Source organism: Dictyostelium discoideum (genome assembly GCF_000004695.1).
Source record: "Dictyostelium discoideum AX4 chromosome Un chrUn_00036, whole genome shotgun sequence".
NCBI lineage: Eukaryota > Evosea > Eumycetozoa > Dictyosteliales > Dictyosteliaceae > Dictyostelium > Dictyostelium discoideum.
The window spans coordinates 21237-35000 of NW_003102029.1; positions in this window are offsets into that span (position 1 = coordinate 21237).

Sequence of the window (13764 nt, forward strand, 5' to 3'; positions counted from 1 at the left end):
ATGTACAAGGTAGATAAATTACTGTTAAGACTAGTCATGGTAATTTAAAATTCAAATATATATAAATAAGCGATTTTTTTGAGTTACAAAATTTTTTTAAGGGACGATGCAACTTATAACACATTTTTATCTATTAAAAAAAATATTTAAAAATATAAAAATTATATATCCTGATAGACATGAATTTAAAGTTTAATTTCATAAATAAGATTTAATTTTTTAAGGTCAGGAAAATTTTTTTTTTTGGAAATACTTGGATCGAAAAAAAATTTTTTGGAAAAAAAAAAAAAGTTTTTAAAATGAACTTCCTGTGCGATGGGAGTAACTGGAATAGATAGATATTAATTTTTTAAAATTTTCTGATAGTTAATTATATTATTAAATATAAATTTTGATATATAAAAGTTATTTTTTTTATTTTTTAAAAAATCACATAAAAAAAAATTATTTGTATATGTTCAACATGTAATAACACACCTATAAGTAATAAAATTTAATTATGCACCTAATAATATTTTTTAAAAAATTTTAGGGGCTCATTTAATTGTCTATTCTAAGGTTGGTCATGATTTATGAAAATGGTTAAATTTGAATTATATATATCCTAAAAGGCTATGTATTTAGTAGATAATTGGTTTTTTAGTAGTAATTTAAATTTTCAACATCATAGACAGACAAATAAAAAATTTATTTCAATAATAAATTTTTTTTTTTTTTTGGTCATTTTTAAAAAATTATAAAAAAAATTAAAAAAATTATTTATGTAATTTTTATAAGTAAAAATGGATAGAAAACAGTTTAAACTATATATAAATATGTTTAGAATTAAATAAATAAATTTTTTTATAATTTTTTGACATTGAATATAAATTTTTAGTAAATTTTTTTTTTTTTTTTTTTTTTTTTAACAATTTAATATAAGTCAATTTTAATGTTATTAAAAATTATTATTAATCAATAAAATGATATAAATATTATAGACAACTCAATTATCTATAGTTTTTTATATTTAATAATTATAAATAGGGTGATTTTAAATTATAAAGTAATAGTTAAAGTTTTTTATTTTTTTATTTTTTTTTTGTATAATAAAAAAAGTTATTAAAAAATTAGTTTTAAATGGCCAAAAATATATAATAGTATGCGTAATGGAGTAAGCTATCTAATGATACCAAATTTATTGTAATTAAATAAAATTTTAATAAATAAAATGGTAAAATAGTCCGAAGGTCCACTTTTTTCATTTTTTTAGAAATTCCGGGGAATCGAACCCGCGACCCTTCAGTTATTTTTCAAAAACTAACTTTTTTTGGCTTGGCAAGCGCTTAACCAACTAAGCCAAAGCAACTTTTTAGCAAAAAAAATTAAAATTCCATTTTTTTTGAAAAATAATAGAGTCAATTATTAGTTAATAGGTTTATTAATCGAAATTTAATGATAAATAATTTTTAAAAAATAAATAATATAGAAAAATTACTTGGCTTTTAAAAAATCGTATTTATAATTAATTTAAAGGTTATTTTAAATTATAAAATTATAAATTACTAAGAAAGTTCAGAAAAAATCAAAATTTTTATCTAAAGATATTTCAATTTCATATATACAGAACTAATTGTAATGATTTAAAACCTCTAAATTTTAATTTTGGTGCATAGAAATTAAAAAATAAAAAATATTTTTAATTTTTAAATTTTTTTTAAGGTATCATTAAAATTTATTTTAGTATTTTATAAAATGAAATTAACTAATTAAATTATAATTAATATATAATTGGATTGAAAATTTATACAGAAAAATATTGATATATTATTTATTGACTAAAATTGTAATTTTAAATTTTAAAATATTAAATTATTGTTTTTTTTTTTAACTTTTTTAATTTTTTTTTTTGAAATGTTGCAAAGAAATTGAAAATTTTAAAAAATTAAATTTTTAAAATTTAGTTTAATCTTAAAAATTTATAATACATAATGTATAAAACAGTGTTTTAAACATAAAAAACTAAATTTAGTTGTCTAGGATGCTAATCATAATTATATATGGGTCATTTTTTTTTTAGTTTTTTCCATATAAAAATTTTCAAAAAAAAAGTGAAAAAAATGGTCAATTTCACCAGTTTCCAAGAAAATCAAAATTTTAAATTAAGGTCAAAATTAATAAAATTCTCATCCAAATATAGGTTATCGATAGTGGAGAATATGAAAATATAAGTTTTATCCTCTGAATAGGTCATTATAGAATTTTAAATTTTGATTGACGGTCGCTGGCCTAATACGAGCAAACGGCTGCCCACCGCCAGCTGACGGTTACTAGCCCACAACGAGCAAATGTTAGTCTTCAGCTAGCCATCAGTCATTGGTCTATTGTGATCAAATGGCCGGCTGTCTGCCGCCGTCTGGCGGTCAGCGGCCTGGTACAAGCAAATGAACATCTACCGCCAGCCAGCCAGCCAGCCAGTCAGTCAGCCGCCACTAGCCTAATATAAGCAAACGGCTGTCTACCACCAGCAGCTGTCAGTGGTCCAGCGTGAGCAAATGCCCGTCTGCCGCCGTTTAGCGGTCGGTGATTCAGTGTGGGTAAACGGCCACCAACCACCAGCTAGCGGTCATTGGCCTACTACGAGTAAAAGGCCTTCTGCTACCAGCTAGCGGTCGGTGGCCTACCATGGGCAAACGGCCGTCTGCCGCCAGCTGGCAGTTGGTGGGACAGGAGACAGGGGAAAACGGCCAAGTATCCATATAAAAAATTAATATGGGCAGATGGCCAGGTGCCATATAAAAAATTAGTATGGGCAGAGGGCCAGGTGCCATATAAAAAATTAGTATGGGTAGAGGGCCAGGTGCCATATAAAAAATTAATATGGGCAGAGGGCCAGGTACCATATAAAAAATTAATATGGGCAGAGGGCCAGGTGCCATATAAAAAATTAATATGGGCAGGCGGCCGGGTGTCCATATAAAAAATTAATATGGGATCATATTAAAAATTAATAAATTTAAAATTTTGAATTATGCTCAAAATCAATAACTGACTAATACAATTATAGGTTATCAATGTTTTTAAGTTTAAATAAAAAAGTTTTAAAGTTGTAGGAAGTCGTTATAAAATTTTGATTTTTGATTAAGATTTCAATTTTTTAAAATTTCAAATTAATTTTAGGGATTGAAAAGAGCTCATAAATTTATTAATTATATATAAAACGATGTCTAAATTCAGCAGGAGTATATTGATATATAATTTATTTATTTATAGGCTATTTATAAAAATTAAAATTAAAATTATTCTTTTTTTAGGGTATAAAATGATTTTTAGGTAAGGTAAATGTGATCAAATAGTTTTTAAATATATAAAATTAACCTTTTAAATAAATAATAGTATATTATAAGTAATTATAAAAAATAATGGATGTATAAAACTTAAATTGAACAAATATTGGTATCAAAACTTTTTCCGAAATTTTTTATAGGATTTCATTGAAAATTATTTAAGTACTTTAAGTTATAAAATGAGCTCATAAAATTATAAATAATATATAGATATATTCAAAATCGATATATGAATCTAATGACATATTATTTATAAGTTTTAAAGATAATTTTAAATTATAAAATATTAAATTACTGGTAGCTCTCATATTAATTTTTTTTTTTTTTTTTTTTTTTTTTTTCTAAGTTAAAAAATTTTCCCAAATGAGCAATTTGACATTCCCAAATAAAAATTAAAAGTTTTTTATAATGTTACTATGGACAATATTAATGAAATTAAGTTATCTATCGATTTGTAATAGTAACTATAGGTTAATTAATCGATTTTAAAATTTTAATTTTTCAAAATTTTCAATTAAATTAACAACTTTTTTAAGGTATAGTTACTCTTTAGAAAATATGTTACTATGTATACTATTAATAAAATTACATTATATAACTATTGTCAATAGTGAGTATCGAACTTAGAGCCCATTTTGAAATTTTTTTTTTTTTTCCTAAATGAGCAATTTGACATTCCCAAATAAAAATTAAAAGATAAAATATACATTACTATTGATAATATTAATAAAAAGGGTTTGCCTATCGATTGTCAATAGCAAGTATCGAATGTAGAGTCCATTTTGAAAATTTTTTTTTTTTTCCTAAATGAGCAATTTGACATTCCCAAATAAAAATTAATCTATTTTTAATATGTTACTATGTATGATATTGATGAAATTATGATACCTATCGATTGTCAATAGCAAGTATCGAGCTTAGAGCCCATTTTAAAAATTTAATTTTTTTTTTTTCCAAAATTTTTCCAAGTCAAAAAATTTTTCCCAAATGAGCAATTTGACATTCCCAAATAAAAATTAAAAGTTTTTTATAATGTTACTATGGATAATATTAATGAAATTAAGTTACCTACCGATTGTCAATAGCAAGTATTGAGTGTAGAACCCATTTTAAAAATTTGAAATTTTTTTTTTTTTTGAATTTTTTCTTAGTTAAAAATTTTCCCAAATGAGCAATTTGAAATTCCCAAATAAAAATTAAAAGTTTTTTATAATGTTACTATGTATAATATTAATGAAATTAAGTTATCTATCGATTTACAATAGTAACTATAGGTTAATTAATCGATTTTAAAATTTTAATTTTTCAAAATTTTCAATTAAATTAACAACTTTTTTAAGGTATAGTTACTCTTTAGAAAATATGTTACTATGTATAATATTAATAAAATTACATTATATAACTATTGTCAATAGCAAGTATCGAACTTAGAGCCCATTTTGAAATTTTTTTTTTTTTTCCTAAATGAGCAATTTGACATTCCCAAATAAAAATTAAAAGATAAAATATACATTGCTATTGATAATATTAATAAAAATGGGTTGTCTATCGATTATCAATAGCAAGTATCGAACGTAGAGTCAATTTTAAAATTTTAATTTTTTAAAATTTTCAATTAAGTTAACAACTTTTTTTAAGGTATATTTAATATTTAATAATATATTAATATTGATTATATTAATAAAATTAAGTTATCTATCGATTGTCAATAGCAAGTATTGAGCCTAGAGTCCATTTTAAAAATTTAAATTTTTTTTTTTTTTTTTTCTCTAAGTTAAAAATTTATATGGGATTTTTTTTTTTTTTTTTTTTTTTTTTTTTTTTTTTTTTTTTTTTTTAAATTTTAAATTAGAGATTTAATTGTGCTCAAATTTATTTGAAATGATACCAACATATAGGTTATCGTATATTTTGAATCTATTGGAGGTTGTTTGGTTTAATTCTGATGTCATCATCGATATTTTTAATCAAAAAAAATCCTTGGACTTTAGACACCCCTAAATTTTTTCAATGTCATCCAAATTGAACCAAACTAAGGGGTAAATGATATTTGACAATTATTAAGTCTTTTTCAGTCAAAAAAAATAAAAATTTTTTTTTCAAAATTTTTTCAAAATTTTTTCAAAATTTTTTTTCTAAGTCATTTTTGATGTTCGGATATCTTGATGGCCAAGTGGAAATTAAATGGTTACTATGAATAAATTGTAGATAAGTATAAGTTATTACTATTATTCATAGCAACTATTAAATTTCCACTTAGTCAAAAAGATTTAACTAACTTTTCCTAAATGAGCAAAATCGATTTTGCGAAAGTATTTTATAAGGTAAAATAAGTCGGAATTCAACAAATAACTAATTAAATCATCATAAAATTTTAATTTCTACCTTTTGTCAATAGCAAGTATCGATATAGGGGCTCAAATAATTGACTTAGAAAATTTTGGGATTTTTGCCCAAAATGAGCAAAATCGATTCCCACTTTTTTGTACCCTTTGTAGGTCAAAATGTTATTTTTTTAAATAGGTTACTATTAGTAATATTCATTTCTGCTTTAATACTCCATGTTGTACATAGCAAGTATCGAACTAGAACCTTATTATAAAAACTTTTTTTTCACCATATAACGACCAAAGTGCGTTTCAGACGATGCGCGGCGACATCACCAAATACATATATATAGGAGGTAGTATTTTTAAAAATACCAAAATTTCTCTAAGTTAGAAATCACCATACTAAAAAAACGAGATTTTCTAAGTCTTTACTATGTAAAAACTTAAAATTTCTAAGTCTTTTTATATGGTATTTTTGACTTAGAAAAAAAAAAAAATACTACCTAGGAACACCCTATATGAGGCTAGTGGCAGCCTTAGTACCCCAATTGGATTTATATGGGGCTCATATAAATATTAATATGAGGAGCCAAGGAACGCCATTTGTATGGAAGCGCCAACGGCAGACGGCCAGTTTCCCATATTAAATTTAATATGGGGAACTCATATTAATATGAGAGCAGAGGCCAGCGACATCCGAGTACCCCAATTGGATTTATATGGCGCTCATATAAATATTAATATGAGGAGCAAAGGTCAAGGAACGCCATTTGTATGAGACCGCCGCCGACGGCAGACGGCCAGGTGTCCATATTAAATTTAATATGGGCGGAGGCCAAGGAACGCCATTTGTATGACAATGCCAGCGGCCGCCGACGGCAGACGGCCAGGTGTCCATATTAAATTTTATATGGGCAGACGGCCATGTCCCCATATAAAAAATTAATATGGGCAGGCGGCCCGGTTCCCATATAAAAATTAATATGGGGATTCAGGAACGCCATTTGGAGACAAGGTGAAAGCGTCTAGGAACGCCATTTGATAGTGTGTCTAAGGCAAGCCAGAGGCCTTAGGTATACTGCCGAAGGGCTATTTGTATGTGATGTGCCAAGCCATCAGAGCGCCAAGCGCCGCTAGACCCCATGCTATGGTGCTGCAAGGCGGATGACCGACCGCTAGCCAGCCAGCTGGCGACAGCCAAGGCACGCAATTAATATGGAGCGGCCAGCTGCTGGTGGCCATATCGGAGCGCAATTTGTATGGCGGCAGCAGCCAAGCTACCATAGTCCATGGGCTATGGCAGGCAGCATCGGCGGCTGACGGGCAAGGTCACACATACACATAGTCTAAGGCAGGCGCGCGCACGCTTGTCTCATATTGTTCGTCTTAGCGCACCACACAAAAAAGGCATAGCCAGCCCATGGACAACCCCATTATATGAGGGTATTGGAGGCTGGTGGACTACTTTCTATGTCTATGTGGCGCTGGGACGTGGCCATACCATATCACGCACACACTCTGAGCTGTGGCGTGAGGCCACAAGCGCTTATCCCCATATTAATTTAGTATGGTATAATGATGCCCCTTGGTAGGGTGTCCCATACTAGGTTAATGAGGAGATGAGCGCCCCCCCCTACCATATTGTTTTAGAGACCCAAGTACACGGTCCATTGCCCGCAGTGGTCTGGCCCCATACATTATCACCATAGGAGCGCCGTTAGGGGGTGCTAGTGTATGGATGATACCCAAACTCACTAATGCCGCGACACACAATCAAGCACCATCACCGGCCGACTAGCACACAGACTAGAGGCACTGGCAAGAAGGCTTTACCATAGCCTTGCCAGAGCTGAACGCAATTTGAGCCTCTCCAAAGATTGTTTATATGGAGTGCTCGACCGGTATCCCCCAAGTGTCAGGCCACTAGCAGCATGGATTAAGCCATAGCTCGACTTATCATATCACTTTGTCCGTCGAGCCGCTGGCCTCTACCATATGAGCTGTCGGCGATCTACTGCACCGCCTATAGCTAGTAATGTGGAGATAGGTAGGACAGTAAGGAGCTGCAAGGAGTATGGATATGCCAGCGGCTAGTGTGGGGTGCTGCCAGACGAAGTTGGCGGCGCCGTCCATTTTACTTGGCTTTTTTCTTTTTTGGTGATGTGTCGTGGGCTGGGTGCGGTGGCATGCTACCATATAGTGCGTCCGCATCAGACCCACGTCCTGACTGAAGTGGTGCCATGCTCCTTATTGAGAGACAAACCGCCGTCATAGTGGCCGTGATGAGGAGTTATGACCATGGATGACCGCCAACGACCCGGTATTGAGGCTTAGAAGGGATTGCCAAGAGTTAGTAGTATGGGTGGTCCTTTGCCCATAGTATTTAACTTGGAAAAATTTTTGGACTTTTTAGTCCAAATTTCTCTAAGTTATTACTATGAGCATCTAACTTAGAAAAATTTGACCAAAAAATTGGTCAAGATTTTCTCTAAGTTAGATGGTCCCCATATGAAAAATTGGCAATTTTTCTAAGTTATCGCCTAAATCCAAAGAAGAGGGGGGTTTTTTCAAAATTTTTTTGAGCAAAAAAATACTGAGTACCATACAAACTAGGTGTGACCATTAGCCATTGAGCTCGGTGACTACCCCAAATACATATACAAGAAGAGTGAGCAAGCAGATGCAAGTGAAAGAAGCCAGTAGGCGACTGACAGCATGCAAGCTGCAGCAGTGATACGCTAGTATCAGTGTGCTCATGTGGTCCTGCTGCCTAGCAGCGGTGCCGCCTCGTCTTCTGGACATTTTTTGGCAGACAAACGGGTATCGGAATCAGTTGAGCCTAACCCCATGGATTAGCCCGTGGAAACTCTCAACAGCGATTCACCCAATCATGTGCACTGCGACTGGCAACAGCAGTAGTGTACCGGAGCGAGTGGCCCATATAACGAGGTTCCTTCACTGGATCGGTAGTTGCTGGGTGGCGAGCTCCAAACCGCCACAGCCATTTGCTTTATTGCGAGCAATGGCACGAGTCACCGGATGTAGCAAGCGCGTAAAAAACCTGTGCTACAAATTAATCGTGGAGCGTGCGCCGTCCTTTTCTAGGTATGCATGCGCTCTCACACCCCAGGCGGCGACAGCAATGTCGGCTTTCTAGACGTGTCAAAGCGACTAGGCCAATGCAATAGGTGACGGAGGAGCAATAAGGAGATCTGTTGGCAAAGTGCTGATTTACTTTGTGGAGCATGGTTAAAGGCCAGATTTAACTATCTGTCAGCTAACAATGTAACATTTGATGAATCTTTTTAATTGGTAATAAAAGTGACGGGATCTAATCCTGTAATTTTGTGACCTCTTCAAAGGGAAACATTAACCAAACAATCAAAACAAAAAATAAGTTTTGTAATTAATATGTAATAGTGATTAATATCATGATACGTGTTATCTACATGCTTAACTGGTTGATCCTGCCAGTAGTCATATGCTTGTCTCAAAGATTAAGCCATGCATGTCTAAGTATAAATTCTTGTACGATGAAACTGCAGACGGCTCATTACAACAGTGATAAACTAATAGACTTTCGGGTTTTACCTTTTGGATAACCGCAGTAAATCGGGGCTAATACATACAAGCGATGGGTGACTGGCAACGGAAGCTCAGCGATTATTAGCATTCTACCAATGCCTTCGGGTTTTGGGTGATACCGAATAATATTGCAGATCGAGGATTTATCTTCGACAAGTCTACTGTGTCACTGCCCTATCAACTTTCGATGGTACGGTATTGGCCTACCATGGTTGTAACGGGTAACGGGGAATTAGGGTTCGATTCCGGAGAGGGAGCCTGAGAAATGGCTACCACTTCTACGGAAGGCAGCAGGCGCGCAAATTACTCAATCCCAATACGGGGAAGTAGTGACAATAAATATCAATACCTATCCTTTTTGGAGGGCAATTGAAATGAACACAAATTAAAACTCTTAATTAACACAATTGGAGGGCAAGTCTGGTGCCAGCAGCCGCGGTAATTCCAGCTCCAATAGCATATACTAAAGTTGTTGCAGTTAAAAAGCTCGTAGTTGAAGTTTAAGGTTTACCGGGTTTATGTCATTTACCACTTCGTGGTTAAATCGACACCGGTATCTCTTTCTTAATAGTTCAGCTTGTATTATCTTTGATAGTGCTTGTTTGGACATTTCACTGTGAGAAAATTGTGGTGTTTAAAGCAGGCGTCTCGCTGATCTTTTGCAGCATGGTATGATGAAACATGACATTTTACGCTATTGGTTTGCGTTTAAAGTGTAATGATTAATAGGGATGGATGGGGGTGTTCATATTGGTGGGCGAGAGGTGAAATTCGTTGACCCTATCAAGATGAACTTCTGCGAAAGCATTCACCAAATACTTCCCCATTAATCAAGAACGAAAGTTTGGGGATCGAAGACGATCAGATACCGTCGTAGTCCAAACTATAAACTATGTCGACCAGGGATCGGTTAAAATTTTTTCAAAATTTAATCGGCACCTTGTGAGAAATCATGAGTGTTTAGATTCCGGGGGGAGTATGGTCGCAAGTCTGAAACTTAAAGGAATTGACGGAAGGGCACACAATGGAGTGGAGCCTGCGGCTTAATTTGACTCAACTCGGGAAAACTTACCAAGCTAAGATATAGTAAGGATTGACAGACTAAAAGATCTTTCATGATTCTATAAGTGGTGGTGCATGGTCGTTCTTAGTTGGTGGAGCGATTTGTCTGGTCAATTCCGATAACGGACGAGACCTCGACCTGCTAACTAGTAGTATTTATTAGTCGATATAGACGATAGCTTTTCTGGGGTTTGGAATGATTTCGGTCATCTCCTGCTTCAAGGAGTGTGTAGTCTGACTCGATAGGTACGAATTAAAACTTCTTAGAGGGACTACCTGCCTCAAGCAGGCGGAAGTCCGAGGCAATAACAGGTCTGTGATGCCCTTAGATACCTTGGGCCGCACGCGCGCTACAATGTAGGAAACAAAAAGGCTCCTGGTCCGGAAGGATTGGGTAATCATTTGAATTTCCTACGTAACTGGGCTTGATCTTTGTAATTATTGATCATAAACGAGGAATTCCTTGTAAGCGTAAGTCATTACCTTATGCTGAATATGTCCCTGCCCTTTGTACACACCGCCCGTCGCTCCTACCGATCGAATGATACGGTAAAGTTAACGGATCGTTTTATCTGTGGCAACACTGATATAAATTAAAAGTTATTTAAATCTCATTGTTTAGAGGAAGGAGAAGTCGTAACAAGGTATCCGTAGGTGAACCTGCGGATGGATCATTTTTTATCTTAATATCATAAACTTTATGTTTTTTTGGATAATGGAACTGCTTGCGTATAAAGAAATTAGGCTTTTTAATTAAGGTTTAAGAGTAAGTTGGCTTGTCAGATTTATTGTCTCGATGCTATTAATATGTTTTCTTAAGACAAATTGTTTATAGTATTTTGATAAAAAAAGTCAATTGGGTAACACCAATTGAATCCATCTAGCAATATGTTACACATGTTACGACATAAAATCCCGACTCAAAAATTTACATCACAGGCTTGCCAGTGATATTTTTCTAGTACGTCAAACAAAACATTTAAAATATGTCTTTAGATTTTAAATCTTTAAGCATAAACGGTGAATACCTCGACTCCTAAATCGATGAAGACCGTAGCAAACTGCGATAATTCACTTGAATTGCAGCCTACTGGGATAGTTGAAATGTTGAACGCACATGATGACATCGGTCCTTTCGGATTAGGTGTTATACTTGGGTGAGAGTGGTCCTGATAGAATCCCTTTTGGGTGTGTCTATTGAACTTGATTAGATGGTGGTAAAAAGTGCGCGAGTGCATAGCAGCTTCGTCCTAATAAACTATGCGAGGACCGCCCGAAATGAGCCAAATGTTAATCAAGGGAGATAGATAACGCCTGATTGGACGTATGCCTAGGGTATCTTTCCGTCTGTTGCCCCGCAAGGGGGGGCTTACTGGGTGACTTAGGCTACTATGTTGTAATTCTCTCGATTTGTCACTGTCATTCGGCTAGCATTTAGAGGTTAACGTAATCAATATACATTGGTCACAAAAAACTTTTTAATGGTGGAAGGTAAATTTAATGTCACTAATAATCGGTCCGTCAAATTGGTTAGTTAGAGGGCATTAAGCGTGCTGAAAGCTATTAGAAAGGATCAATTGTGTTGATTCGACCTATCTCTAATATGTTAGTCGGGTATGTCCGGCAGTTTAGCGGCAGGGGGAACGGTGTACGCGCTGGGTTTCTGGCCACCGTTGCAGTAGCAGGTAAGATCTGCGTAATACTAGTACTTGTCCGAAAGATTATTCTAATTCCGCCTCACCTTTGTAAGATTACCCGCTGAACTTAAGCATATCAGTAAGCGGAGGAAAAGAAACTAACTAGGATTCCGTCAGTAACGGCGAGTGAAGACGGAATAGCCCAAGGTTCAAACCTGGATCTCTTCGAGGTTAGGTGATGTGACCTATGGACTGATGGAGCCCGCTGTTGTGACTGCTAATTCCGTTTGGAATTTCGAGTCGTAGAAGGTGATAACCCTGTTCGCAGTATCACAACAGTTGGACTTTGCCATTAGCTCCACGAGTAGGAATGTCTGAAATTGCATTCTGAATGGGTGATAAGATTCATCCAAGGCTAAATATATGTTAGGAGATCGATAGCATACAAGTACCGTGAGGGAAAGGTGAAAAGAACTTTGAAAAAAGGTTTAAAAGTATTTGACACCGTTTATGTGGAAGCGTTTACTTGGACCCCGATTAATGACGTCGGTTTAGCTCTAATTCTTAGGTGGCCAAAGTAGAGTGTTACGTGCTGATCAAAAGGTAACGGACATTTGATTCATTGGTTATCGACGAGGAAGGTACTCTAAATCGGCCAGTTACTAACGGGTGAGATCTGATGTTTATAAAATGGGGGATGAGGCTTATCGGCTTGCTGGTGGCTCGCTCTCAATAATGGATATTGGGTTTCATCAAGAGTGCAAAATGGTGGCAATTCACTATTAGTGGTTATTAATTTTGTTTGCGTGGCTTGGCCTTGTCTACAGGTTATCTTCGGATGGCTTGTAGCTTTGTTGAACGCGTGGGCTTAATGTTGTGATTCTAGTAGCGTTACCATATCGTTAGAGTGGGTTCAATAAATGTCCCGTCTTGAAACACGGATCAAGGAGGCCGTTTTGTGTGCGAGTGTAAGAGTAATTAAAACTCTGACGCGTATTGAAAGAAAGAATACTCCAAAAGATCGTAACTACGGTTACCTTCTGTAAGGAGTGCCCGAATCATGAGAACTCTGTTTCGAAAGGATTTGCGGTTGAGCACCTAGAATGGGACCCGAAAGGTTGTGAACTATGCCTGAGGAAGGCGAAGTCAGGGGAAACTCTGATGGAGGCTTGTCGCAATGCTGACGTGCAAATCGCTTGTCTAACTTGGGTATAGGGGCGAAAGACTAATCGAACAACCTAGTAGCTGGTTCCTTCCGAAGTTTCCCTCAGGATAGCTGGAGCAGTATTCTAGTTCCATCTTGTAAAGACAATGATTAGCAGTTTCGGGGGCGTAATGCTCTCAGCTGATTCTCAAACTCTGAACGGGTGGGTATCATTTTAATTCACTTAATTGGATTTTAAAATTAAATTGCACATGTGCAATGAAAAATAGGAGCTCTTAGTGGGCCATTTTTGGTAAGCAGAACTGGCGATGTGGGTTGAACCAAATATTGGGATAAGACGTCTAACATTCACTAATAGATACCACAAAAGGTGTTAGTTCATTAAGACAGCAGGACGGTGGCCATGGAAGTCGGTATCCGCTAAGGAGTGTGTAACAACTCACCTGCCAAATGGACTAGCCCTGAAAATGGATGACGCTAGCAGTGGATGGTCGATGCCCAATCGTTAAAAGAAGTGATAATACTTTTAACGTGTAGGAAGGCGTGAAGGTAACGTAGAAGCTTGAATGTGAATTCGAGTGGAGTTGTCTTTAGTGCAGATCTTGATGGTAGTAGCAAATATTCAAAAGAATTTACTTTGAAGGCCGAAGTGGGGAAGG